Genomic DNA, 16,474 nt, shown 5'->3' with positions numbered 1-16,474 from the left:
GCACACCCCCCCAACCCCCACCGTGCCCTCTCTTTTTCTAAGGGGGCTAAGGGAGGCTGTTTCTACCCTCCTAACCTTTTTTTTTTCCCCTCCCCTTTCTGTTGTTTAAAGCGAATCTTTCTCTCTCTCTCTCTCTTTTTGAGGCTTGAGCCCGGAGAGCAGTGAATTTCTCCTTGCTGGCCTCTCCTCTCCTCCCCAGCCCCCTCCCTGATGAAGAGTTCATCCAAAGTTCGCATCCAGACTCCGAACAAAGTGGCCCAGACCTTTTCCTGACTCCTCACCCTTTGTCCTCATCACTCAGTGACAGACAGGAATCAAATGCTGAGGACCTAGCCGGGAGAGGGGCCGTGGGGGAGGGGGGGAGAAAGGAGAGGAGTTCCCATTAACTCCGGGCCCTTAACCACCACGGGGAGGGGGAGGGGGAGGGTGGCGGCCCCAGAAAGGATTTTTGTTTAAGTTTCCCCAGGCACACACTGAGCATTCCCAAGTTGTTTGCACACGGTTTCATCTGGTTTCTGTTTGAGGAGAAGAGAGTATGAGGTGATGTGTAAGAAGACGGGGCGGGGGAAGAAGGGACCGGAAAAAGATATCAGGGGTGCTTTTTCCTGACTCTGGAAATTTGGAAGCTTTCCGATCCTACCGTGAGAAAACAAATTCTCTGGGAGTTCAGGGTTCACCTTTTGGAGGTGGATTACACTTTTCAGGACACCAGAGGACCATAGAGCAAATTACTTCTTCCTGAGCGCTAAATGATCCCCTGGTGCCCTGGAACGAGCCCGTTTACCTCCAAAAGGTGAGTTGTTTATTGCCAGCGAGTGGAATATTGGCTGTAATGCTGGCTCATCCATCCTCTCACATCCCTGCGAGGTATTTAGGGTGGAGGTGATATTATCCACCTGTCACCACTGGAAGGGGGCTGACAAATGTCTTTTTGATTTCCATTCCGTGTTCCCGTGTTCCCGGGGATTGAATTGCTGGCGAGGGAGGGGAAGTGACTTTTCCAAGGTCTCCTAGTGAGTAAGCCCCTTACTGAGATGGCGTTACTATTTCCGTCCCTGTTGCAATGCACTTGTCCCTCAGAGAGAAATAAGCGTCTTAACTCTGACTTGGGGCCTCATGGAGAAAGGCTGTTAGGAGAAATACCTCGGCCAGCTTAGAACTGGGAAGGGAGAGGCCAAAAGAGGACACATCCATGACTGTCCTGACCTCATCGGGTTGTGTTTTAGTGCTTTGGGGCTCTGGGCTGCCTCACTTGTACTGCTTGCTTCATGTGCTCTTTGCCCCCCACCCCTGCCCCCCACTCGTTCCCAATTGCCACCAGCCTCTGTGCCTCCAAGGTCAGGTATACTGCTGAGTTCAGGTAAACAGTGGTGCAGGGGGTGATGGGTGTGTGAAAAATGAGGCCTAAATTGGTGAGATGCCGTTTTTGGTGTGCCTTCATGGGAAGGACAACAGCATGAAATCCTGCTTGGCAGGATGGCCAGAAGATCTATTGCCTTTTGCTCCCCTAAATCTTCAAAATCATAGTGAGCTCTATGACTCCTGAAAGTGGATGCTATCACTTAGCCCTTCACAGTCTGCAAGATGAAGGGAATTGGGAATTCTTTCCGTTGGGGTGAACAGAGAATTGATCTCAGAAGTCAGGACATTTGGGTTCTGTTTCTCCTTTTGGCTGTGGAGTTGTTACAATAAACTATAAACCAAGTAAATTATAAAAGAGACCCTTTGCAAGCATGTTGAGGGTTGGTGATGTTAAAAACTCTGAATGCATGATTACACTTCTAACATTTACTGAGGTTTTATGTGCCATTCATTGTGCAAAGAATTTCTGTTCGTATATTTTATCTCATTTTTAAGTATACAACAATCCTGAGAGGTGAAGTTTATTATTTAGTAAATGAAACTGAGGCACAGCATGATTAAAATAACTTGCCTAAGATCAGTTTAGTAGATAGTTGTATGCATTATTATGGAAATACAGTGCATTTCTGGTGACTTTTGCAGAATAGCTTTATTGACAAAGAGTTTTGGAATCAAGGGACCACCTTATTCATTAGGGCCTCAGATAACTTGGATTCTGATTCTTTTCAGGCTTTGTTGAGTGAAAGCTTACCTCTTTACAGATGAACAAAGGGGGTCTTTCTAACTATATTAGCCGCATAAACAATGTTTGTGGGGATATTTATCCTGCTTAGCAGAATAAACTTTCCAAAGATTTAGCAGCTTCATTTGCATACAATAAATGTTTTAATTACTAATGATTCTTGCCAATTCATTAAAAAGTATGTCTGTCATGGCACTGCTTTCTTGGCAGCCACTTTTATTGACAGTGAGTTTGTGTGCATATTTAAGTCATAGTGACATTTCTTTTCACCATTTCCTAACCCAGGCTTTTTGTACGGAACATCCCTTTAGCAGACGGGTACAGATTTTCCTAGTCTGCAAGCAGAGAAACGGGGAGAACCGTGCCCTACCCTGGGCCCAAGAGGAACTTGGTGATAGGGTCTGCATTCCAGCCCGGCACTCCTGCATTTTCTTGGCTTCTTGTTTCTTGTGAGCTTGTCAAGGCCATTTGCAAAGTTGGGGCCCTCTGCGAACAGGGGTGCTTGCCGCTGCAGTTAGATGCAGTCTAGACTTTCCACCTCCCCTGTGGCACTTTTGGCAAGTTGACAGGTATAATTGATGAGTTATTCTAAGAATGTGATTCCTGAGTAACTCTAGAGTGGAGTGACTGTGTTTCTGAGTAGTTAATGTGGCTGGGGGTGGGGGGGAGGCAGATGAAGGGGAAGGGGGTTGGGGAGCTGGGGGAGTGATGGGAAGGAGGGTCTTTGTTCAAGCCGAGTTATGTTCTAAGGCTGCAGTTCTGAGTCAGGGTGGCGAAGAGTCGTAGCACACAGGGTCCTCTCAGCGTCTTGGTTTCGGTATGAGAGTTGATGAGGCTTTCCTAGTTCCTCTGCATGTGCACCCTAGGAAAGGGAACAGAAACACTTTACTTTACCTTGTAAACTTCCGTGCTACTCTTCTCAGTTGAGTTGATAGGAACTCCCAAAGCCACTTCCATTGTTCTAGTTTGCCCAGTTGCCAGCTGTCCATCCAAAGTTCCTTTTTTTTTTTTCCTTATTTTTTTTTTTTTTTTTTGCTTTTTAGGGCCACACCCGCAGCATATAAAGGTTTCCAGGCTAGGGGTTGCATCTGAGCTGTATCTGCTGGCCTATACCACAGCCACAGCAATGCGGGATCCAAGCCCTGTCTATAATTTACACCACGGCTCACGGCAATGCTGGATCCTTAAACCCCTGAGCAAGGCCAGGGATCGAACCTGCGTCCTCATGGATACTAGTCAGATTCATATCTGCTGAGCCATGACAGGAACTCCACCCATTTTTAAAATTGTAGTTGATTTACAATTTTGTGCCAATTTCTGCTGTAGAGCAAAGTGACCCAATCACTCACACACACACACACATATCTCCTTTCTTTTTTTCTTTTTTTTTTTCCCTTTTAAAATCTTTTTTAGGGACATACTTTTGACATATGGAAATTCCTAGGCTAGGGGCTGAATCAGAGCTGCAGCTGCCAGCCTACACCAGAGCCATAACAACACCAGATTCTAGCAGCATCTGCCACCTATGCTGCAGGTTGTGGCAACGCCAGATCCTTAACCCACTGAGCGAGGACAGGGATTGAACCCACATCCTCATGGATGCTAGTTGGGTTCTTAACCCGCAGAGCCACAATGGGAACTCCCACTCCTACATTCCCTTTCTTATATTATCTTCCGCCATAGTCTGTCCAAAGTTCTGATCATCCCTGACTGGCTATTTAATTCTCCAGGGTTTGCACAGTTGCTGGTCTGTTGAGAAAGGAAAAAGGAGAAGGGGAGGCCATGGTTGTGATCACTGTTTCTCCCTGCCCTCCTGGAGCTGGCCCTGGAGGCTCTGGGGTAGAGGCTAGCCTGGAGAATGAAGGTGATGACCATGCTGGGATTGGCATGGCCCCTCCACATAGTAAGTTGGAAAGCAGTACAGGGTTTATGGATGTAGGCAGTCAGGGCTTTGGATTCTGCCCCTCGGCAGCCTCCTCCTTCCTACCATGCCATCCCTCTTTCCTGCAGCACGCCTGTCCTCTCCCTCTTCCTTGCCCCACTGGTCTTGCTGACGATGACAACTCCTCCTGGGTTTTCTTGTGAGCTCTCACGTGTGATAGGTTTCTCTTTCCCTCTCCCCATGCTGGGAACTCGTACAGTACCTTCCCAGCATTTGTACCATACAAGCCTTACATTCTTTTAAAGCCCAGCCTACCTATTTATAGATCCAGACACAGTTATCTTGTTAACTTTGGACGGTGGTGAGAGCACGTCTATTTTCCAAATGTTAGGGGGACCCCAGATTCTGGGGCTCCTGCAGAAGAATTAAGCTGTTCCCTTAAAGATTAGAAATACTAAGTCTGCCCATGTTTTCTCTGCTTTTTTCCTGATAGGAAGAATTAATCAGGTAGGGAGACATGAGTGTGAATTTCAGCTTCCGTGGTTCCCAGTTACATGACCCAGGGCAAGTTACTTAACTTCTGTTTTTTGTTTTTTGTTTTTGTTTTTTGTTTTTAATCTGCAAAAATGTGGGTATTTGGCTTACCTCTAAAAGATGTTGGCAGGGTTAAAAATAATGAATGAATAGCCACTAGTTTGTAAAAATATTGCTTTTTTTTTTCTTTTTTCTTTCTAGCTTTTATTAGGTCAAAAACTCGGTCTTGTCCCCTGTGAAGCATAAAGTTCTTTGGGCTTGGGGACCAAGGTGCTTTTCACACCCAAAGCAGGCACTTACTGTTACTATCTTGATTTTTCCCCTAGCTCCGCCTGAGGGCTCCAGGTCTTTCTTTGCTCTCCAGATGGTTATTCCGATTCTCTCACGGTTCCTATCTGCCTGTAGGCTTGGTAGGCTTGGTGACACCTAGGTCGGGCCGGTGCTCTCTTCCTTTGAAAGAATCTGACTTTTCTTCCTTTGTCCGTTTTTTACATCTGTCTTTCCAGGTGGCTGGAAGTCGTAGTATAGTGTGATAATTATAAAAACTTAATTTGCATATCACTTTCTTAATTTCAAATCATTTTTCCATTTCCTCTCACATCAAAGTTTGTGATTACCCCCATTTTAGAGATAAAGGAATTGTGTCTCTGTAAGGAAATTGATTTATATTCTATTCTGCTAACAACTTACTGTGGGAAAGTCACTCAGAAGGACAAAATGAAACACAGAATGTTAAAGCTGCAAGAGACTTAGTGATCATCTAGTCCGGCTGTGAGCAAAAGAAATTTCAATAGAAAATTTGGGATTCTTGATGAACATGTTCTAAAAGTAAAAAGAAACAGGTGAGGAGTTCCCGTTGTGGCTCAGCAGAAACAAATACAACTAGTATCCAAGAGGATGTGGATTTGATACCTGGCCTTGCTCAGTGGGTGAAGGGTCTGGCCTTGCTGTGAGCCGTGGTGTAGGTTGCAGATGTGGCTCGAATCCTGTGTTGCTGTGGCTGTGGTGTAGGCCTGTGAACTTCCATATGCCATTGGTACAGCCCTGAAAAGCAAAAACAAACAAACAAACAAACAAAAACAAAAGGAAACAAGTGAAGTTGATTTTCAGACGTACATTTCAAAGTATTTTTTTTAACATGTAATCAATGTAAAAATTACTGAGATTCTTACATTCTTTTTTGGCACTGTTTTCAAAATCATCTGTGTATTTTACCCTTACAGCACACCTCAGATTAGCCACATTTCAAGTGTTCCAGAGCCATGTGTACCTAGTGGCTTACCGTTTTATATTGGACAGCACACATCTAGTCTAACCATTTAATTTCACAGATTAGGACACTGAATCCCAGAATTATGATTAATTAATAAGTGGCATATAAGTATAAAACAAGTGTCTCTTCAGAGCTTGTTTCAACTATACTGTCTGCACTTAGAAGCCTGGCTTCTGCTATAATTTTATTATCCCTGTTCTACTCTATAGTTTGGGTTTGGAAAAGGCTTCCTCTGGTACCAGGCATGTCCCCAAAGTCATATTATAGTGTTTCCAGCAGCAGAGAAAACTTTCTGATTCTAAACATGCCCTTTCTGTAGGGGAAGTGGGAATCCATGGGATTTATGCCTTGTAGACGTGCCCTCAATGGAATGGGGTCAGTGCGGCTCAGAACTTCCTTTGCTCACCCCTGTAAACTCGAACATGATTCTCTTTAAAAAAAAAAAAAAATGCCTGGAAACCTAAGCAGCGCCCTTGGCAAATGGCACCGGGGAGTCAAGTGGGCAGTGCCAATAGAACAATTTTCAAATAATGGTCCCATGGTGGCAAGCTGGCGGTAAAGCAGTTGAGGATGACATGAATGATGTCTCCTGAAGCTAAGACTGAGCAGCCTTAATGGAATACAAGGTCAGTTACCTGCCTAGATGAGGACTTTGGAGTCTTTTTTTTTTTTTTTTTTAAGGGGAAGAGGATCCGTTTATTAATCACACTTTTGGCATGTTGTTATTGCTGATTCATTTGCTTATTGTCACCACCCAGCTCAGCTTCACTTTTAAGCAGGTGATCTCCAAACTGATACCATCATCGTATATTCACTGGCTTCAAGAAACCGCCAGTGGGATTTATTGATGGTGATGATGGTCATGGTTATGATTATGGACAGCCATTATTAGCAACATCATTATTGTTTAGTGCTAATCAACAGCAGCAGGAAAGGTGCTCTAAAGAACACAGAGTTAGACCCTGTCCTTGCAAATGGGCTCATAAGAAAAAAAATGACAAGAAGAGACACCCAGCCTGGGCTAGCTGGGAAGAATACATTCTAGGGAAATACAGGGGACAGGATAGCTCCAAAGGTTATAATTTTTAGGGCTTTGGTGGAGTTCATTTTGGCATCCTCCACGCATATTAGAAAAAGAGAAAGTAGCATTTCTCAGGAAAAGAAAGTTAGTTGTTTCGGCTCAGTTTTACTGTTAGATTGAGTTATAAAGAACAAATACAAGGGAAAAGTTGGATGTATCTTCTGTTTCACTGGCATGTGGGTTCATTTTTATGACCTGTTTTTACTGTGTGCTATTTTTTTTTTTTAATGATGTTGACTATCACCAGAGTCATGATGGACCTGCCCATGACATGGGAGGAACTTGAATCTAGAGGAAGGAGCACTTGTGTGTGGAACGGAAGCTTCTGTTTTAGATTTTAGATACAGCATTTAACTTTTCAGCTTTAGTTTCTTCATGTATAAGATAGGGGTGATAGTAACTACATGATAGTGTTTTGAGAAGTAAAGTGTTGTTATTTCTACCTCTATTATTCAGCTTTAATTTTGTTTCCATACTAATTCCTGAGCTTCTTTTTAATTCTTATGTTGCTCAACTTTAAAATAATAATAATAAGATGATGATGATGACGACGATGATGATTATCATCTAGGAGGAACCTGAGGCTCAGAGAAGTTTAGTATCTTGGTGAAGGCCACATAGGAAATGAGTGGCACAGCTGGGATGTGAGACTGGGTCTCCTGAATTGGATCAGTGACTTATTTTTGCTTGTGTACCTTTCAGTCCTGGGCATTCAAGGAAGGCATGCTCTGGACCCATTCTTTGAAATTTAAGAGCTCTCGGTGGTCTTTGTTTTGTTTTATAAGTTGCTCAATAGTGTAAGATTTCTTTTGGAGGATGGTTATTGAAGTTAAAAACTTTGAAAACATGGCTTCAAGTCCTGTCGACTTTTTGTGTACTACCAGTTACATCTTATTCCTTCATCTAGGGTGGGTTTCCATGGCTCCTTGAGGGCCTGCTTAGGAAGAAGCTCCCCTTTCCCTGTCTTTTGTGGAGAGAACAGAGTTGATGGTTTTCTAAAAGGATGGTCTTCTCCTTAGAAGGTAGATAGAGACATCAGAGCTTAATGGCTGGAAAACACAACATAGGTCTTTGAAAAGGTGGAATAATCTTGTTTGTTGGAATGGCATTATCATAGCGGAGTTTTGGGGGCCATAGAGATGATTGTCCACCATACTTCCAAATGTATTAGCCAAAGAGCAAGAATGTCTCAATTCTTTATATGACCTTAAGGGACCATTCCACCCATTGGATATCCCCAGCTATGATGATTCTGAAGTTGTGGCCTTGAAGCCAAGACCTGCTGTATGCTTTTCCTCCATGAATTTATTAAGTTTCTTCTATGTTTTAGGACCTTTAAGAATGACTTCTTTTTTTTTTGTTTGTTTGTTTTTTTGCCTTTTCTAGGGCCGCTCCTGAGGCATATGGAGGTTGTCAGGCTAGGGGTCGAATCGGAGCTGTAGCCACCGGCCTCCACCACAGCCACAGCAATGCGGGATCCGAGCCACGTCTGCAACCTACACCACAACTCATGGCAATGCCGGATCCTTAACCCACTGAGCAAGGCCAGGGATCGAACCCACAACCTCATGGTTCCTAGTCGGATTCTTTAACCACTAAGCCACGACGGGAACTCCAAGAATGGCTTCTCAAAGTCATTCTTTTGGGGGCATCTTGTGAGCAAGTGATACCTCAGAACAGTTTGCAGCATATGATTCTGGAGCCTGAAGAAGCCTTGGCCTTTTAAGAAATTGAACTGGATTGCTGCCATACTTTTCTGTAGGGTTCCCAGTTCTTGGGCTTCTGGCATGTGCTTGTTTGTTTAACCTGACTACTGAAATAAGAATATGGTTCCCTTTTTTTCCCTCTCTTTTCCTTTTATCCTCCCTTCCTGCAGGTAGAGCCCAGAGCTGGTGAAATTCAGACTAGAGGGAGATGGGGACAGATGCAGAAGGTGGAGGGCCTAAGCCATTGCCTTCCATTGTCTGTGGCTTCTTTGGGCAGCTCTCCCCTCCAGCCCACACAGATGCTCATCGTACACTTAGAGCTAGAAAAGATGTCTGTTGGGGGTGAACTGATTTATTTCCTAGAGTTTTCTGATGAACAAACTAGTGTCAAGTAATGACCGGAGCCCTCAGTATGTGGAAGAGTCCTTGGAGAACCAGATCATGGTTTTGTCACTGGTTTAGATCCTTTCTGGGCAACAGGCTTCACCCTTCCCAGCTCTGTTCTGCCCCTTTTATCCTTCTTGACTTTTTGAAGGGCTACCTGGGCAGCTACATTTTTCATTAAGAGTCTCCTACCTAAAATAGCTTGACATTTGTGTAGTACCGTAGAGTTTACAGCACATTTCATTTATATGATCAGATTTGACCTTTACAACCACCTGGAGGAAGGAAGGAGAGGTATCATTATCCCCCTTTCACATAAAAAGAAATGGAGGCTCAAAAAGGTAAAGTGACCTGCCCGAGGTTATTCAACAGGTATGTGACAGGGCTCGAATTTGAATCCCAGTTTGTGTTTCGCAGACACAGTGGTACTTTTTCACATCAGACTCCATTTTTCATTGCTTCCTCCCCCGCCCCGATTATTTAGCAAAGAAGAGTCAGCAGCCTAATTGGTATGATTTTTTGTTTGTTTGTTTGTTTCCCCTTTCCATCTCTCCCTACAGATCTCCTGTCCAACTCGACCCTTTTACCCCAACCTTGCCCACCTCTGATGCCAATGTGAATTCCAGTTTTCCCTCAAGCGTGTGATTCTTAATAGATTCTGAGCTCGACCCCCGTCTTTTTCTACTTTGGGCACTTCTGCCTCCATTTTTGTTTCTTTCCTCTCTCTTTTTTTTAGGCAAGTCTGGAACTGCTGGGCGAATATTTAGCTTATTTATTTATTTATCTTTTACAGTATTCCCATGTGAATATGTTGTCAGTGGCCTCTTCTTAATTTCAGTTCTTTCTGGGGAAGGGTTAATAGTTCAAACCCATCATTTTTCTTGTGAGGGCTGAGACGTACAAAAGCTGCCTGGAGTGGAACTGTCCCTTAGGGTCGGGGGAGGGGCAGAGGCCTGTGACGGGGATAACAGAGAATCCATTTGGGATGCTGGTGATGGGAAGGACACTTGTCTTTCTTGCCATGCAAGAAATGCTTAGGGACATGGAGACTCGATGAGCTGCACCCTACCTCGGAAGTTAAGAAGGCTGGAAAGATCCTCACATGTGTCCCTTTTTCATTTTATTTTGCCTATTGGCTTGCTAAGCAAAAAGCAGACTTTGGGCAACTCCCTTGCCCCCATTTTTTTTTTTCCCTTTTCTTAAAAATCTTCTGTGCTCTTTCTTTTCTTTTCTTTCTTTTTTTTTTCTTTTTTTGTCTTTTCTAGGGCTGTACCCACGGCGTATGGAGGTTCCCAGGCTAGGGGGCTAATTGGAGCTGCAGCCACCAGCCTACGCCAGAGCCACAGCAACGCCAGATCCGAGCTGCGTCTGGGAATTACACCACAGCTCACGGCAACACCGGATCCTTACTGAGCAAAGCCAGGGATCAAACCCACATTCTCATGGAAACTAGTTGGGTTCATTACCGCTGTGCCACAATGGGAACTCCGGGCCTGATAATTTTTTTTCTTTTTTTGTCTTTTTTTGTCTTTTCTAGGGCTGCACCCATGGCATATGGATGTTCCCAGGCTAGGGGTCTAATTGGAGCTGTAGCCACCGGCCTACACCACAGCCACAGCAACACAGGATCCAAGCCGTGTTTGCGACCTACACCACAACTCATGGCAACGCCAGATCCTTAACCCACTGAACGAGGCCAGGGCTCGAACCTGAAACCTCATGGTTTCTAGTTGGATTTGTTAACCACTAAGCCACGACAGGAACTCCAAGCCTTGATCATTTTAAGTATAATTATGGGAAAATTCAAATAGAATATTCGAGTCAGGACAGTCCTAAAAAAAAATCCAAGATACATCGTCACTGTAATGTTAGAGTGAAATGATGAAAATATTAAGGACCCAATCTGTTCTGCTTTTTAACTAAAGTTGCCTCTCTTGACACAGAAAGCAAATAGGGCTTTTGGCACTTTGACTGGGATACCACCCTGCCTATTGAAAGCAGCAGAGCTTAACTGGTTAAAGCATTGGGCTAGTCCACTGTGGGCTAGTTCCTCTACTGTATTCCTCAGCCACTGATTCCATCCTTGGAGTGGTCTAGCCATCTTATAAATGTTGGCTTCTAGTCACACAGTGAACTTGGTGGATCCAGGTTGATCCAAGACTGGAATTATCCAAACAGATCCCTTTTGATGGATCAGTGGTTAGGATCTTCACAGCTGAAGAATGGCTTGTATTTCATACAGGTCAGGGATTCCTCTGCCCTCGGAAGAGCAGGTGTAGAGGTGAATTTACCAGCTTCACTCTCTCATAGCAATCACCGTTAGGGTCCCTGGGCTAAGATAAAGGCCTATGATTGTAACAAAACAAAGGGGAGAGAGGAGGAAGGCAGTTTTGTGTGTAGTTCTTTGTGACTTTGAATCTGTAGTTACTAGGGTTTTCCTAGGAAGCCCCATTCACTTTCAGGTGAGTCCACTGTAAAGATGACAGAGATTTTTGCCACATTTGATGGGAAAGTGGGAAAAAGAACCTTTGTGGTGGGGTTTGTACCTCACCATTGGGAGGGGCATGGAAGTGCTCTTTCTGGAGGAGGTGGGAGTTAGGGTGTCTGTGGGCTTTTAATTGTGGGAGGAAGGGGTGGGGCTCCTGGAACAGGACAAGGTGTGGCATCTCCCTGACCCCATGGCTTCCCACCCAGCCACCTACCTCCATTCGAGCTTGAGCTCTTGCTTATTTCCCTGATGATCCTATATGGGATACTGTGAAGAGGAGGTGCCTTAGCTTGTGGAATCAGTTTTCCTTAGAGCTCCTTCTAGGGAGAAGGGCTTAGAGAGGAAAGTTAGTTCGGACCAGACACCGCCCTCTGCTCCTCCCTGGTCCTGGCTGAGAGCCTGAGAGCCCAGCTAGCTTCCACTCCGCCTTGCACCCCCAACCGTGGCGATCCAGCTCTGTGGCCCTGTGAAAGTTAATCCTCAGTATTAATCCATTTAGGTAAAGTTGCTGGTTAAAAAGGTAATCTGTTGAGCCTCCCTTTCTTTCCCCGTTTTCCTCCTCCTGCCAGAGGAGAGGGAGTTCAAGTCTTCTTTCGGGGACTCCAGGGACTCCTGTGCTTCGACTGATTGATTATTCATTGTGGCCTTGGGAGAAAAGCTGCCTAACCAGTTCCCAGGCCCGGTTAGTGCTTCACGGTGCACACAGGTTATGGCCTGAGGAGAAACAAAGCCTAGGAGAAAGGCTTGCCACCCTCCAAGCCACCCTTCCCCCTCAGCCAGGTTTCAGTATCTGCAGCCTAGGGTGAAGTTCAGGGTTATGGCACAGTCTCTAAGTCCTTTAAAAAATTGATCTCTATTTTAACACTCCAGGAAACCACTCAGCAAGGATTGTTTTAGTGGGATTTATTTTATTTTATTTTATGTTTTTGATGTTCTTTTTATTTAATTGCTTGGACAAGGATCTGGCTGTTTGGAAAGAGTCCCCTGTCTTTAGCTCTGTACACGTCCGCCAACTTATACGTGTCCTAAAGTCCCCCAGACACAAAGCATCCATATGTCTGCACATGTATCTAAGCACCCCAACCCTTTCCATCACCCCCAGCTTCTGACCGGCTCTGTGTTGCTTCCACTCCACCCGACGCCTCACCTCCTCCCCCAAAGCCCCATCCAGACAGAAACAAAGGTGCTGAATTGCTCACCTGCACGAAAGGGCTCTTGCCTTCGAGGGGAGCTCTGTAGGTTCCTAATTTCTCGACGATTTCTTTCCATCCTCAGAGGTCCCCAAAGGTACTTGTAGAATGTTTGCTTTTAAATGGCTGTAAATTAGGGGCTGAGCATATGAAGCATTAATGAAGGCTTCGATTAGAACCAGTTGCCTCTCCAGGCTGGCAAATTTTCAGTTCAGAGACGTCTTGAGTTCCTGAGTGTCAGGTTTCAGCTCCCCTTTCTTCGCGTCCTTCTTTTCTTCCACAGCTGTTTTTTTTCCCCCTACTTTCCTTATCTTCCATCTCTTTACTTTCTTCTTCCAAACCCACTCCACCCCCGCCCCCCGATTATTTTCTAAAAGGAGCCGCTAGGAACAGAGTAAAAATAATGAGGCCAGGAAAGCAGCATTTATTTCTTTTCATGCATAAAGGGCTAAAAGTTTATTCTCCGCCCCCCCCGCCCATTTTTCCTTTTTTCTCTGTTTGCTTTCCTTCTTTCTCTTTAAGCCAAGTTCAGAGTGGATGCTTGCAGAAGAGAGGAATTTTGAATAACTGCCTAAGTTAAACAGAATGTGGAGAAAGTTTAGCTCTGTCCCATGCCCGAAACATTGAAACTAAAATTAGAGAAGAATAATGTGACTGACGTAGAGGGATTGGCCAAGTGTAGCATGGGGACCATCACGATGCCAATATATTTATATCTGGGTAAGGGGTAGTCCCATTGTAAGCAATTCCATTATGTGAAAATATGGATCCTCAAATATATACAGAAAGATTCACGAAGTCTTTGTGTAATTCAACATAATACCTGTTTTTAAGTGGTAGTCTAGAAGTTGTGCAAGGTAGTGGGTTCTTTTTAGATAACAAAATGCAGAGTTTATTTCAGGTGTGGTTTCTTTACCCTAAATCCCTTTCTTCTCTGGTGACAGATTGTATGGAGAAGACCTGCATATTCTGCTTCCTTGATTCAGAGTGTTTCCTGCTACATCTACGGAAAGCTCAGTTTGGTGTGCTTTTCATTTTAGTGACTGAACTGTGCCTCTGAGATAATAGCATAGTAATTTTAAGCACACAGTGTTTGCCAGACATAGTGTAAAGCACTTTGTTCATTATCTCATTTAAGTCTATTATCATTCCCATTTTAGAAATGAGGAAACTGAGGGGGACAGAGGGTTGTACCAGGCTGCTCTGTATAAAACCGCTTGCTTTCTTATCCATCAGTGTCCATCCCAATTGCGCTGTGGTCCCACCACTCTTAGGATTACAGTTTGCCTTCTGGGGCCCCTTCTACCCTGATACTCGTTCATTCACTCATTTGTTACATGTATTGAGTGCCTACTGGGTACCAGGATGCTCTGTCATTCAGGACAGTGCTTGGTGATAATGGCTTGTCATAGGATCTAACAATTTAGCCTCAACTGATCAGGAGTGGACGTGGCCCTTTCACTCTGTCCCCTGAGCTCTTGCTTATGCTCTCTGCTTATCACTGTGGCATCCATAGGTAATAAATAACTTATCAAAATAGTCATAAAGGACTTGGCAGACAAAATGAACTGCTAGAGAAGCCTGCATTAAATTTTAACAGGAAGAATTCTAAGTAATAAGCCAAAAATATGTCTTGATGTAGAGCTGGGCTTGTTCCTTTGAGGCTTTCCTTATGACCTCCTCATGTTAAGGATCTAGTTTTTTCATTTATGAAATGCTGCATTTTTAGTTAAATTGCATTTGAAATTTCCTACCCTGTTTCTCAAACAAACAGACAGACAAACAAATAAATAAATAAAAAGTAAAGAGGGGAGAAGACAAGTGAAAGATCTTCCTTGATTCTCTAGCGGTGGTGTGCCTTCCATGCCATGGTGGCTGGGAAGACACCAGTGATCCCCTCATAGACCCTGATCTCAAGGAACTTGTATTCCGAGGGAATAGACAAGGAAAGTATCCTAGTTCAGTGTGTCAGTGCCGTGATGGGGACATGGATGGAGTATTATGAGAGTGTTTAGGAGGGTGCCTCGCCGTCTTGGTGGGGGTGAATGCCACAGAATGTTCTCATAAGAGGTGGCTTCTGAGCAGGGTACTGAGAATGAGTGAGCCGGGAGGAGTGGGTGTAAGGAGTAGAGGGGAGCATTGTGGCAGAAGAATATTTTTGTGAAAATGCTTTTGGTGTTTGGGGGAAAGGTGGCTTTTGGTCCTCAAAAATTCTACGACTGAGCTTCTGAGACTGTAACAGAGGTTAAGGCATCCTACAGAAGAGCCAGTCTTTTGGAATGTGAGTTTAACCCCTGTTGGGGTGGGAAGAGAGGTGGGAACTCCAGCTCTCTTACTCAGCTGTGCTGATAGCTTCCTGTTCTTTCAGAGTAGACATAACATAGTCTTCTCAACTCATACTCCGGTATTTAAAATGTTTGGTGATTTGTGAACATCTTCCCATAAAAAGCAGTTGATCAAGCGTATCAGTAATATAACAATTACATTAAAAATGTATATTGAGCATTTAAAAGCTTAGGGTGCTGGGTTTAACATACTCAGGATTGCTGGGGGGGGTTATATAACCAGTTCGAAGAAACAAACTTTAAAAAGCCTATTGAGGAGTTCCCATTGTGGCTCAGCAGTAACAAACACAACTAGTATCCATGAGGATGTGAGTTCCATCTCTGGCCTCAATTAGCGGATTAAGGACCTGGTGTTGCCATGAGTTGTGGTGTAGGTCGCAGATAAGGCTCAGATCTGGCGTTGCTGTGGCTGTGGTGTAGACTGGCAACTGCAGCTCTGATTCAACCCCTACCTAGAAACTTCCATATGCTGGGGGTGTGGCCCTGAAAGGCCAAAAAAAAAAAAAAGCCTACAGAAAGTGAACATCATCTGCTTAAATACCGATTCCAACATATACTCATTTCAAAAAAAGTTAGGTATGGTGGTGCCTGTTTGTGGAAACAAATTTTTTAGCAATTGGTGTTCATGTCTTATAAAGGTTAAAAATTTTATTTTTCGCTAAAATTCTTTAAATGCAGATACTTTTGGTAATTTATGCTTACCCTCTAATTCCCCTGGATTGGTAAGATTTACTGCAATTGCACTCTCCGTTCTTGTAATAACAATAAGCATGTTGATAACAAGGGCATGAAGAAGGGCAAAATTCCTTTCAGCTTTAAGGGATTTAAAATTTTTTTCATTTATTCAAGAATTATTTTTTGTGTGTGTTTATTTAAAACAAATCTCGTCTTCCGTCTTTTCTAGTAAATGAGTTCTGCAATAAATTTATGACGTCTGGTAATCTGATGTTGTATTTGCTCACTGTCTGTGTTTCCCATTGAAATATAAGATCCATGATAGCAGAGACTTTGTCTTTTTCTGTTTTCATATTTTGGCCATGGCATACAGCCACTTGATGTGGGATCTCACTCAGTTCCCAGACCAGAAATTGAACCCAGACTGTTGCAGTAAAAGCTCTGAATCCTAACCACTAGACCACAAGGGAACTCCTGAGACTTCTGTCTTACTGCTTTATGCTTAGCACCTAGAACATGCCTTACCATATGGCACGTGCTTCATATTTATGTAATGGATGAATGAAATAGTTAATACTTTATTTGTGCAGGGAAACCGATGATACTTGCAAATTTTGCATAAACCAGATTGTATAAACATTCATACTGCCTTATGTGTAACAGTTTTTTTGATGAGAGTGAGGAATTTTAGAATCATATAGGATCATTTATTTACAGAGAATGGCATAACTAACTCTGCCATGAAGTACTGGGGAAGTATTACAAAGTGACATTGGGGAGTTTCCATCGTGGCTCAGCGGAAACAAATCTGA

At 43.8% G+C, this 16,474-nt stretch overlaps 1 protein-coding gene and 1 long non-coding RNA gene across 6 annotated transcripts in view; one reads left to right on the top strand and one right to left on the bottom strand.

The window, feature by feature from the left end:
- Positions 1–16,474, top strand: part of PBX1 (PBX homeobox 1) — a 348,477-nt gene that overhangs the window by 27,060 nt on the left and 304,943 nt on the right. The window lies entirely within an intron of this gene.
- LOC125129389 (uncharacterized) lies at positions 1,993–12,953 on the bottom strand. Its single transcript, XR_007135468.1, has 2 exons — positions 12,652–12,953; positions 1,993–2,966 (listed from the first exon to the last, which is right to left on the bottom strand). It is a non-coding gene; the product is annotated as an uncharacterized LOC125129389 (long non-coding RNA).

Source organism: Phacochoerus africanus, chromosome 6 (genome assembly GCF_016906955.1).
Source record: "Phacochoerus africanus isolate WHEZ1 chromosome 6, ROS_Pafr_v1, whole genome shotgun sequence".
NCBI classification, from domain to species: Eukaryota; Metazoa; Chordata; class Mammalia; order Artiodactyla; family Suidae; genus Phacochoerus; species Phacochoerus africanus.
This window is presented reverse-complemented; position numbering and strand designations above follow the sequence as displayed.